This window comes from Epargyreus clarus, unplaced genomic scaffold, assembly GCF_041222505.1.
Source record: "Epargyreus clarus isolate Ecla_fem2 unplaced genomic scaffold, WU_Ecla_fem_2.2 ptg000019l, whole genome shotgun sequence".
Lineage (NCBI taxonomy): Eukaryota > Metazoa > Arthropoda > Insecta > Lepidoptera > Hesperiidae > Epargyreus > Epargyreus clarus.
In genome coordinates, this window is record NW_027332227.1 from 14519659 (window position 1) to 14533621 (window position 13963).

Below are 13963 nucleotides of genomic sequence, written 5' to 3' on the forward strand. Positions count from 1 at the left end.
CTAATTTTACACCTCTTTTGAATTTTGTTAATTGTTTATAATTAGCCTCTTCTCCATCGGTACTTGACACAGATAGATCAAAGTCAGTCTATACTCGTAGAAGTAACTTATGTAGTCTTGATGCTGCACAATTATAATGACATTTATATTTATAACTTTTAAATAAACGGGTAATTTAAAACAAACTTTATATTTTTAATTTCAAAAAGGATTCAAACGTGAATTATTACCAAATTAATATCCATTGTTAGAATATTTTTTAATTAACGTAGTAAGTTTGAGAACCGCTGCGCTGTTACAAACGTTATATTCACCGATAGCGTAATTCCACACAAAATAAAGCCATAACTCAAGTTAAAGTAGAATTTTAATTGGAATCCCAAATAAATAACTTCATTATTACGTAACAACTGCTAACTAACTTGGTAACTGTTATATTTAATTTTATTTGAACACCTATTTCCGCCTTAATTAATGTTCTCAAAGTTTTTTAATTTATAACTTTAGCAAACATGTAAGCCACCTGCTGATAAATGTTAACTGATTTAAAATAAGGATGCCCTTCCACCTAGGACGTGTAGGTTTTTTTTATAATATAGAAGTTACAGAGGGCATGCAATCCACCTGATGGTAAGTGGCAACCGCCGCCCATTGACATCTGTAATCAATCCCAGATAAGATGATCCTATTTTTACATAAAAATGTAAGTAATGCACTAATAAGAATAAATTACTACCTGCTGTCACAGATGCGCAGCTATCCCTGAGAACTAAGCTGGAATGCCTGGTAAAGGTTAGTCTCCCTTACCACACCGTTCAAACTAGAACACAGCAGCGCTTAACATTGCTGTTATAAGGCAGAATTAGGTGTGGCGATGGTGCCGCCGGAATCGAACCACAAAGGGTTCTATCACCTTTAACTCTATTTAACCTACATAGGTAGACACTTATTTCTACTACTGTCATTTTCACAATGCTTTTATGCACTTCTATAGAAGCTATGATAAAAGTACTAAAAAAAAGAAAAATTAAAATGTGATGGTTCTAAACCCTCCATATGCGACTTCCATTCGCACTCGGCCGGCTCCCTCGGATAAAAATTGAACTCGAAATTTCAGTTTCATATCTCCAAAAAATCCAGGTCACTCATAAGTGTTTTTGTCCAATTTTTTTACGGAACAGTCCTCAAACAACGGGGTTCGTTGGTTCCAACAAACAACAAATACGGGAGTCGGCAGTCGCTTTGATGAAAATTTTATTTACTCTCAACTCGCTACGTACGGACTTTGTTATAAATGTTGTTAGTTTTGAGCTCTCTGATTATTTAATTGATATACTTTTTAATTTGACATTTATCTCTTTTTTACCCGACTGCCAAGGAAGGGTTATGTTTTTCGCGCGTATCTTGTATGTTTGTCTTTCTTTATTTGATCCGATCTAACAAACGGCTGGATGAATTTCAACACTTAAAGTGTCATTATATTTGTCTCAACGACCCGAGTGTCCTTAGATAGGTGTTAGTAAAAAAAAATCAAAATGGCGGATTTTTGGCGCGAAATAGTAAGACATTTAAAAAAAAAAGTTAACCGAACCTATCGAGTAAGGTATCAAATGAAAGGAAATTAAACGGAGATTATAAAAACATATTTGTATATATATAAAACAGTAAGGTGACTGACTGACTGACTAACTAATTGACTTTTTCATTTTTCAGAAATCAACGTACAGCCTAAACCAAGGACTTTACAGTTCTGAAATTTTGCACACAGGTTCTCTATATAACTCGAATAAGTACTAAGAAAGGCCTTTTGGAAATTCTACCCTTAAGAGGGTAAAATAGGGGAAAACAGTTTTTTTTAAATCCTTTAATTTTGAAGCAACTACTATAAAAATTTGTATTTGGCTTCCTGAATAGGAACAAGGACGCACTTATTTATCCCCCTCCGAAAAATCAACCCCGTAGAGGGTAAAATGAGGGTTAAAAGTTCATTTGAACAATCGTCAATTTTGAAGCAAACACTATGACATGTTGTTTTAGGCTTTTTGGATGAAAATAATGAAATGCTACCTCTAACGAGGTAAAATAATGACCGAAACTTTGATTTACTGAAGTTATATATTTTATAGGCCGTAAATGGTGAATTTTTTCGCAAAATAGTAACACGTTTTAAAAAAAGGTAACCAAACCTATCGAGTAGGGTGTCAAAATAAAGGAAATTAAGAGGAGATTACATATACATTATATAATATATCTTATATATCAAATTCTCGTGTTTGTTACCGTACTCCTCCGAAACGGCTTCACCGATTTTCACCAAATTTTATATACATATTCGGTAGGTCTGAGAATCGGCCACTATCTTTTTTTTTTACACCTAAGTGATAAGGGTTTTTCATCCTTAACATTTTTTTTATTTATATGGCAACACAACGTTTGCCGGGTCAGCTAGTACATATATACTCGTATATACACATCGAGATGACTGTCTGACTGAATGAGAGAGTTGCTGTGCCAGAGATCAACGCAAAGGGAAACCGCTGAACTTAAGCGTGCTGAAATTTTACACATAGGTTCTTCATATAGCGTAAATGAACACTACGAGGATAAAATAGGATAATATTGTTTGAACATCTTTTGTTTTTGAAGCAGACACCTACTATGAAACTTTGTATTTGGCTTTCTGGATAAAAATAATGAAATGCCTATTTCACTGCTTTTGGAAATTCTACATCAGCCTTTTTGGTGCAGTCGGGTTTTTGATTTTTTAAATTAATTACTTGTTAAATTCAGTGTCTCACACTTTGGGTTCTTGGGTTTTAAGCTAAATGATTATTTATTTGAGATACCTTTTCAATTTATAATTAATCTTTTTTTTTAATTTAATCCCACGCTTTGGGTTCTGGGTTCGAATATCAGACATTTATATTTAGTGTTAACTCTATTTTACCGTAATAGGTAGACACTTAGGTATTACTACTTGTCTAGTATTATAAATTATAAAAAAAGAAAAAATAAAACTCGTGGTACTAAACTCTCCATGTTCGACTTCCATTCGCACTTGGTCGGCTCAGTCGGTAAAAATTGAATATAGAAATTTCTGTTTCATATCTCCAAAAAATCCAGGTCACTCATAAGTGTTTTTGTCCAATTTTTGTACGGAACAGTCCTCAAACAACGGGGTTCGTTGGTTCCAACAAACAACAAATACGGGAGTCGGCAGTCGCTTTGATGAAAATTTTATTTACCCTCAACTCGCTACGTACGTTGCTATAAATGTTGCTAGTTTTAAAACTGATTATTTGTTTGGATGATACCTATTTCGGAAGATAATGATAATCTAGTTGTTTGACAGAGATCCCTGAACTTCGAATTGAGGTACTTGGAACCCTGGACCCCAAGCGTAAAAGGTCATTTTAAGGGTTCCGTACTTAAAGGGTAAAAACGGAACTCTATTACTAAGACTTCGCTGTCTGTCCGTCTGTTCGTCTGTCCGTCTGTCTCAGGGTTGTTATTGATTTATATCTCTCGAAACGAAGATAGACACTTAATTATTATACAGATTGCGTGACTAACATCCATGCTTAAAATAAAGGGAGAGTCTTGGAGGTTTTCGCTTTATGTATTCAACCGTATTGCGCAGACACTTTCTTACAATCTATGTACTGGTGCCTACTATAAATCAGCTACGATAAAAAAAAACTAAAAATACAAAACGAAAAACAAAAATAGGTTCTACTGAACCCATCGTGGGAGTTCAATTCGCACTATTATAATGACTACTTAATGGCAGTATAAAAATAATGTGGAAATATAAAATTAAACTTAAAAAAGTAATTAAAAAGGAGCATCCTTTATTTCGTCATACAAACCGCCAAGGGAAACAGAAAATGAACACCCTGTGCCAGCTACATATCTCCGCTGTATCACACGTCACGGTACAGTGACAGATTAAACGCCAAGCCTCTGTTCTGTACACAAGATTATCTCCAGTATACTCTAGTCATTTATGGGGACAGCACACTGCCTACTTATTAAAACTAAAATTGTGTTTTATTTAGAAACTTGTAGAGATATACCTAGATACTTGTAGATATTTAGGTATGCTCCCTGTAGTTCCAGGACCAGAATAGGGCTACGGTATCCCCTGCCTGGCGTAAGAGGCGACTAAAAGGGGGCTTCCGGGGTTGCGGGTGGCAAGAGTGGGAGCTCGAACCGGCCCGGCTAGTGACCCCGGGAAGGACGGCGGTGTGTGTGGTCGCATACCGTCGTGCACACCAGACGGTGTGGCGAACGTCACGCTCACCTGGGTGGAGCCCGATTTGGCATCGCGCTAAGAGGACTCCGGTTGCGTTCCTCCGGAGATCCCGGAGTCCTCTACGCATCGCCGAGGACGGCCACCGGGGGGGTTTTAGTGCGGTAAGAATCCCACATAACCCCGTGCCCCTCCCACGGAACAGGGGGTGCCTTTTGAAGGCTTCCCCCTCGTAAACAAAAAAAAAAGATATTTAGGTATATAGTTATAGACTTACATACATACGTACTTGTAGATATGTAGATAGACCTTATGATAATACAAATAAATCATAAAAATTTTAACTGTTATATTCTAGGTCTTGATGTTTATGTAACCGCTTTAGTGTGTATCTATTGTACCCACGACACAAGAAAAATCGTTTTATGATGGTATGAATGCAGAACACGATATACATATGTTTCGGGCAAAATTGTTGTATGTTGTTTATTGCTTTTTTATATAAATTTCATTATTTAAGCTATTTCATAAAAATGTAAGTAACACAACAATCTTTTGTATTATAAAAGAGTAAATAAACATACAATCCTTAATTTTAATATATATTTTTTTAATTTTATTTTTATAATTAATTTTAATATTATTTGTTTCCCATAGACTACATGATATTTAATAGACTACAAATAATTTTGTGTGTCACTACCCTATTACTGAGACTCAGCTCGGCGTACCATAAAATTAGACGATTCTCACAAGTTCTACCATTCTACACAATTCTATTTTTAAATATTGTTCCACATTCAAGCTGTTACAACGCCTCAACTGTTATTCTTAGATATTGTACTATTTTTACCACAGACCATGGATAATACAGTACCCTTAGTATGAGTTCTGATAGTAGTATCAGTTCTTATACAATCCGCTAGAGGCGCTGATTGGCAATGTATGGGCGTATACGTATACAAATACCGAAACAGTAATTTTTGTCAAAACGTAAAAACTCATACTAAGGGTACAGGTCTGTGATTTTTATTGTTTTTGGTGAAAAAAAAAACCAAAAACCCCCACATAACCGCTCCCACGACGCCTAGTGTACCTTTTCAAAAGTTTTTTCCCTTCGTTAACAAAAAAGGTTAATTTAGGTTAGGTAATTACGTGTTAGCTATTTTTGTAAAATAAATCAAAAGCTGAATTTAAGTAATTATGGTAAGTTTTTGGTGTGGTAAGAGAGACATATTTTTCCGAGGCGTTCCAGCTTAATTCTCAGGGGTAGCGGCGCATCTGTAGCCAGCCTCAGAAATATCTAATCCAATCTGGGGTTGAACACAGATACCCACGTGGCCCACGTTGGGCAGCAGTTATTATCAGGTGGACTGCATGCTCGTCTGCTACTCCTTTATTATAAAAAAGCCGAATATTAAATATTCAATACTTGGCCAAATATTTGAGAAATCTCAACTTCCAACATTTAAGATCCGATGTTAGTAGCTTCACTACTTTGCAAACTAGTTTTACTCGGTGCTAACTTTGTCGGAATATGTAATAAGTTTTGTAGTAAGCACATCAGATATAAGCTTTTAAGTTATTACGAATTTACGAGTTATTTAAGAAAATAAGTTTGTACTTAAACATAGAAATTTGTGGTTTGACTGACTACGTTTTGGACTTTTAACACAAGACTTTCAAATTTAGTCTTACATACACAATGAATTTCTAGGCGATCTAAAGTAGGTCTTACATCGTGTATGGTGTATTAAATAAGTTCTAGACCAAACGAAACATAGCACCATTCATCAGGAATGTTTGCAGCAACTTCAATTTCATCAAAAATAAAATACATGCAAGTCGTCTTCAACCCATTACTGTCACATGGGTATTCTCTGAGGTTGAGGAGTTTAGGAAATAGTCCACCATACTGGAATTGATAGACTTCATACCTTTGAAAATATATTTTTTTTAGAAATCGCACGCATATAGGTTGCCGCATATTTTTTAAAATGCACGTAACTTAAAAACAATCACAATTGCGTGCCTGGAATTTGAACCTTGGTCTTCCTAATTAAGCGTTAATGACTATGCTATCACTACTTACATTTAACATATTACTAGTAAATATACAGCACATATTATATTATATACAGCATACTATTTAGTTAGGCACAGACCAGATGCGTTGAACTATAACTTCACATGATGTCTTGTTAGAGTAAACTTGGCGTTAAGCTTACCAAGTTATCTTACCGTGTTCTCGGAAGGAAATGTTGCCAACAAAGTAACCAATGAATAAAAAATGTTGTAGAATAGTTTCCGCGTCTAGGTATTTAGCTGTGAAAGTTACTTTTCTTTAATATTATAACTATCACAAGAAATAACTGTCATATAAGATTTTATTTTATTTTCAAGTCTGAATTTGCAGTAAAATATCAAATTTAAAAGTAAAAGGTGCTAATGACTCTACACTTGAGTATTTTCTGTGAAGCCGAAATCAATACAATAATTAAGTAAATTTTTACCTTTAAAAACTGTCGTCTCAAAGTGAAACTTTGTACATGTATGTAATTTGAATAACTAAGTATGAACGTCTTTTAACGATGCTCATAGACTTGCTAGTTACACACAGGTTCGTAAACGTAGTTCTACAGACACACATTAAGTACTGGTGGGTACATCGTTTATGTTCCTATAAACCGTCTGAGACGTTAACGATTACGTCGTATGTCGCACCAACACGCTATGTACGACAGGAGTGCTATTCTGAATCGTTTAATAACCTCGAAAGTTCTTCGTTTATCGACCCCTGAGACCAGCAATGTCCAATAATCACAGTTTTGAGTGCTACCGTGTTCTGATTTCAAGGGTGTTTTAAGGGAGACACGCTTATCCAAGACGATGTAATTTAGCCCTCAGAGGCACATCGTAACGAATCTGTGGCCGATCTCTGCACTAACCTAATCTGGAGATGATGATAACTAAAGCTCATGGACGGCAATGGCTACCGCCGACCGCTCGTTTGTTAGTTCAATCAAATAGAAAAGTAGAGATTTCAGTCGAGAAATCTCAGAGTATCGAGATTATGTTTATTTTCAATCGAGATTCCAGTCGAAACATGGAATATGTTTTTCAGAATACGACCTCAGGTACGCTGCCGCGTATATCATACGATCAATTAGATTACACTAACTCGACTGATATTATAATACTAATAGCTCCGAGAGGGCGTGATAGTCTAAAGGTATGAATAGTGTAGAGATACAGGGTCGAAGTCTTGGGTGTTAGTGTTGTATCAAATTAAAAATCATTACTAGATAATTATTATAAAAAATACCAGAGTGCTTGAAAAAATTTAGCCTAAGTCACGCCTACAATTTAGATTAATCCAACGACACTTCATATGTTAAAAATCCGTTGGATTTGGAGGTAAGCTCAAAACTATACTACATAGTCCACTGCATCAGCATCCAGACTTATGCTTAATCTAGACGTTTAAGAAATGTTTAACGAGCATCGTCTTAAGGTGAACACGGTAGGCCTTAACACTGCTGTCATTAGGTAGAAAAAAGTGTGGCGGTGGAGCCTACGCACTCAAATCACAAAGGATTTTACCACCTTCAAATTATAATCCTTTAATCACATATTTTATTATTTAGCCTAATACTTTTTTGTATCTTCTTATCACTTGCTATATTTATTTCTGTTAAACAAATAAATACATAACATTGTGCACCTTACAGCTATCCATGCTACTTCTGCTATAAAAACAAAACCTAACATTGCGCCATACAGTTTTCCATAACGTTGTTTTGGTAAATATTTACGTAATACGTTGATCCGTTGTAAAATGTCGACGGCGAACAAGAAATATGAGTAGAGCGAACATAAATCAGAGCACTCAAAAACGATACGTGACCGGAATGACACGCTATCTGCTGGGTTCCGGACGTCGATATCTGTAAATTTACGCTTGGACCCAAATATATTTCAATTTCGAACGGATTAGGAAAGATATTAGGTCTTATATAGATTTTTTTTATGTATTAATATATTTAATTGTAGTAAACGAGAATGCAACCAATTAGAACGCAGGGTGTACCATAATACGAGAATAAATTTAACCACATGAACCTCCCAAGCCTCCAAACAAATTTTCAATCAATTATCTTTATTACTTTAGGCACGGCATTTTTTTTCATTTTTCACATTTTCTACACGCTTTAACATATATTAATCCATCGCTGAAAATTTATAAATCGCGGCGTAATAAAAGTAAAATGTTGCAAATTCGTCAAATTTTCTTAATACATAAGGCATAGATTAGTAAAGATACTTCGCCGCCTTGATATTGAATGAAGCCACAAATGGCTTATTACAGTAAGTTCTTTTTTTGAATTCTTGACAAATAAAAACATTTTTAGAGAAAATAAATAATTATTTCAAATATTTTGGGGACATTTTAGCACGGAGACGTGGCAAAACTTTTTTACGCAACTATTTCAATTCTAAAAACTGGGCACATTTTCTTGGTAGGAGTGAGTAATCTTTACTAATCTATGACATAAGGATAACACTGCGTGTGAAAATTTTGGTATCATCCATTGCACTAATTCAACGAAGATTTAGTATTTAGTGATTTACTGTGAAAGAGACAACCAGGAAATGCTATTTCTATTTTCTTTCTTTTTGCACTAATGTTTGAAAACAAACTAAATATTATATTAGTCGGCCGTATCGATTGATCGCGCACGCATCCATATTCCTTTTTTGAACTGTACCACAAAATAAGAAAAGTATTTTGTGACTGTACCGAGACGCGCCGGCACCGCCGCATTATTCAAGTGTAAATAATTGTGCGATATTCGATGCCTATTTTAACAGTGATTGGGCACATAAACCTGGTGTTTTGGAAAAGTGATTACGCATGGTGTGGTTTTAGGTTTAGTTGAAAAATAGTATTAACAGATCACTCGAAATTTAAAAAAAATGGTTGCTACAGTGATCTCTTTGTACGTGTGAGAAGTTGAAAAATAGAATTAGCTGATGATTCGAAATTTAAAAAATTTGGTTGCTAACTGTGATCCCCTTACACGTGTGAGACGTTATGACTTGTGCATTCGAGTTAGTGGTGGACATATTGAAAATGTTAAAATTGAATTAGTTACGTTACTTGTTTCTTGTATTTAATATATGAGTTATTAAGTGGGTATTTATGAATTCTGCAATGATGGCAGCAAAAGATTTTACGCCAGGACACTGCGATGTTGCCGCTCTTATCAAGGGTGAGTGAACTAATAATTACAAATGGCGTCCTATTTCATGCCATTTTTTGTTATTAAGTTTGTTTGAAAAAAAAAAACAAATTTGATTTTAACTTTTTTTAAATGATTGCAACATTTTCCAAGGAAGGAGTAGGACTTGTGTTTTCATTTATTGTCATACGAAGGTATTCATCCTATATAATACATTAATCTTTAATTGGAATGAAGAAAATATTTTCATAATTTCCTAACACTAGCAAAAAATGTTTAACTGTGCCGCCTGCAAACAAAATTATAATTACTTTTCAGTTTTCCTAATATAAAAATCGTAGACTTAAACTACCGCAATATTGCCATACGCAGTTACGATATAGGTACATATACTAGTATACTCGCGTTTATGTGAAACGGAGGTTCTACATCTTGTTTAGTGTTCCGTTCTCCGCAGGCGCTCCGGCTAATGTAGATACGATACAAGGAAGCTTATGAAACGTAAGCTTTGCTAGTTATAAGCTGGAGTTTTATTACTATGAAATTCCTACGGAAGGAACATGCATATCAAAATTGTTCTTTTTATACAGGTATCTTAAATATTTAGAATAGACATAGAAAGTAAATATTATTGTCATGTATTTAGGTCCTAAAAAAATCTGTAAAAAATTGTTTTTACAAGTTATTATATATAACTTGTTTCCCAAAGTATTGAACTGAAAGTTTGCATAAAGGCTTACTTTGGATGCCAATGCATGATTAGATTAGAGACGTCATTCTAAATAAAAATGGCGAACGCCGCATTATAGCAGGCCAATTATTTATTATTGTCTGCCAGACTTATGGGTATCAAGTGAAAGGGATTTTTGAAGATCTGAAAAACGGTGTGATACTGCAGAAATTCGTGTTTTTTAAACTTCTACAATATTTTATTTAAAGTTTGTTATACGTTCGTCGTACTACTAATAAATGAGTCTTTCGAAAATCAGGAAGAAATAAATAAAACCTTGTTGTACCTAATTGCAACAATTGTAAAGACAATTAGTGGAAAACGAATGTCGATGTAATTCGGGTGTCTCTAAATTCTAGCTACATTTCAGTTGGGAAGGCACGTGCGATACATACTGATCACGGGAAAGCGTATTCGAGCACATATGAGGTAGAAACATAATTAGTCGCAGTTATGTGACTGTGTGATTCATGTTTACGGACAGTAATGCCTCCATTTGAAATTTGGTCTGTAATTGAAGGTCCAAGTTCGAGCCCTAGACAAAAAGCTTTGATTTTTTGAAGTAAGAAACTATTATTTACTGGTAAAGGAAAGCAACGTAAAGAAACCTGCCTGAGTGTCAATAAAAGTCACATTTTTGTCCCACGGCTGGGCGCGGATCTCTTCTCAGAATGAGAATGGCTTAAGCCATTGTTTACCATGATGTCTAGGAGCAAATTTGTAAAATTTATACGATTTTAGGGACATTTGTTTTTGTTATTAAGTTTCGCAATCTTCTTCTACTATCTGAAATTATATCATTATTAAATCTCCATTTGTTCATTTTTATCTTTATTTGACATTATAGCATCAATACTACTTTAAACTGATCTCTACTTTAAAACTAATTTACATGGAAGCAGCTCTCCAGCTCCGTTCATCGAAACGGTAATAAAACCCAAAGTTGGTTTTTTAATTTTTGTTTGTCCGATTTTCGCTGAACATTTCGACGTGAGTTTTGCTGGCAATTAACAAACTTTTGTGGGTAAATTATAGACTGTTTTATGTACTGCACTAGAAGGGATATATTTTTTAAAATTAATGTTATTACTTTTTGTGACATAAAAGTAATAAACGAGCATGCAGTCCACCTGATGGTCTTTACCAACCAGGGCTATTGCCACCTATGGACAGCTGTCATCAACCTCTGATAATATTAGTCTTACTTGAAGTAGTCCACAGAAGTGTTAGTTGAAGTCTAAGTTGTAACGCCTTGGATTTTGGATTTCGTCTCTCTTACCACACATTCAAAACCATAACATACTTGTAGCAGCGCTTAACACTGCTGTTATAAGGGAACAATAGTGCCTCCGAATCAAAAAGCGTACGACCTTTTCTCGAATTTGTGTATGTATCCTTTGAGGTACAATGAGTAACACTGTGTACTTCAAAATTCAAGATTGATTTTTAATTTCCTTTTTTCAGCGCTTGTTTACGAAGCCGGTTTTTGCGTCTTTGAAAACATGCGACGTGTACCGTAAGTGTTACGTAAAATTACGTGCAAATGGGAAATAGCTGGGTAAATTACATAATATCTTTAATACTCGTGGTCGTGGTAATTGGTATATGAATATGATGACATAGCTCTGTTCATATTAATCCTGCATCGGCTATCCTTTGACCCGGCACAAAGACGCGCTCGCCATTCCTGTGATATGGGGAATTAAACTACAGGCATATAGCGTATATATTAAAGCTACGCTATGTATTTGTACTATAGGTTATACATCTATGTACTGGCGTAACTAATACAATAATATTTTCTTGATGGCAGTTCTTTGTAGTGTTGTGACCTAATAAGCAATGATATCAATCGCATATATTTATGACATGACGATTTATCAGATTAAAATAAATAAATAAAGATTACCTGTCGTAATAATTATTTCGTTTCATTGTCGAGTACCTATCTTTAGCTACTTTGTTTACAACAGCTTCGAAAATTTTATAGAAGTAGGCAAAATTTATACGTGTATCATCTTGTAATGAAATATAATATTATAAGTATACTAGCAGAACCCGCGGCTTCGCCCGCGTAAAACAATATTATATGACATACAAATAACTGTAATCGTAAATTTGTACCTAACAATTTTAACGATAAAGTAGCATTAATATTTAATTAATAAAAGCTTTTTTTTTTCGTCACTGTGTACCTAAATTGGTCAAGCTTTCTTCAGAAACATACACAAAAACTCTAATTAGTGGACTGTAATGAATGTTTTCTTTAAAATATAAGTTTCATGTAGGATACAATAATTATTATTTACACTATTCCATAGGAACCCTCCATGTTATATGGGGCCTTACATACAGCGGTTCTTTCCAGGGTCTCTGGCTGGGCGGTTAGAGCTCCCATTCATGCCGCCCGCAACTCCAGAAGTCCCCCTTTAGTCTCGTACTACAGGCCGGGGATACTGTAGCCCTGTTCTAGCCCAAAATTTTAATCCAAGGTATATGTGTCTACCACATCACCATCACTAATCAACGCATAACCACAACTATACCCCACGGCAGGACAAAATGTTGGCACGCAGTGTGTCCAAAGTAGTTGCGATGTACCTAATCAGTATACCAAAATGTAGGCTAAATTGAATAAACTTACGCATTATCATATATGAAATTTGCACCCATTCAACGTTGTCGTGTATTTGTCTGAATAGACGTTATCTGAAAAATCACGTTTCTAACTTCGAACCTAAAAGATTCCCGTATACATACATATAACACTTCTTTTACCTCCTTAGTAGAATTTCAAAAACATTCCTATGTACATATGTATCAATAGATACTTTATCAGCAAATTTCTGAAAGATAATATTCAACACCAACGGTCGGCAACCCGAGACCCACGGGTGGTGTGTGGCCCGTGACTTTCCCTTGTGGCCCGCGGGTCTGCGCGTTACTAATAATTGGGCAAGTGCAAGTCAAACCCGCACCTGGACGGTCCGTATAACCAAAATATTCATTTTTTTAAATTTCTAGTATTTAATATTGCAGCAGCCATTGAAGTACACACATTGTGAAAATTTGAACTGTCTACCTTTAACGGTTCAAAAGTTAGTTGGAAAAATATGGAATAGCAGTTTATGTTGTATGGGGACCCCTTTTTGTTTTCAACTTTTATTATTTTTATTATTTGTTGTTATAACGGCCACAGTTGTGCATCCTCTGTAAGAATTTCAAATGTCTATCTATTACAGCTCCAGAGATAGAGCCCTGTGACACACGGACAGAAGGACAAACAGCGAAGTCTTAGTAATAGGGTTCCGTTTTTATCCTTTAGGTTACGGAACCTTAAAAAACCGCTGTTCTGCACTTCAGCACGCGCAATACATTCCCATGTTAAAAATATATGTTACATCGGCCCATGGAATTTCGCCCTACACTAAACTTCTCTGCTTTTTTCTTCTATGTTCTTTTTTTCAGACACGCCAAAGGAAGTAACTTCAATAACGGTTTTTTAAGAAACTTTCTTTACTAATAGTACCCTAATGGGGTTGAATGTTGAGTTGCTAAAAATGCTGAAACAGATGTGTAAACAGAAAGGCATAATGCATGCACCCTTTTATAGCCGTCCTAAGGGTTGATCTAAAAAAAACAGTGACTCAGATGCTTTATTGAGTCTAATGATAATTTTTCATAGTGGTTGCTTCCAAATTAACGGATTATAAAATAAAGTTCCAACCCCTATTTAAC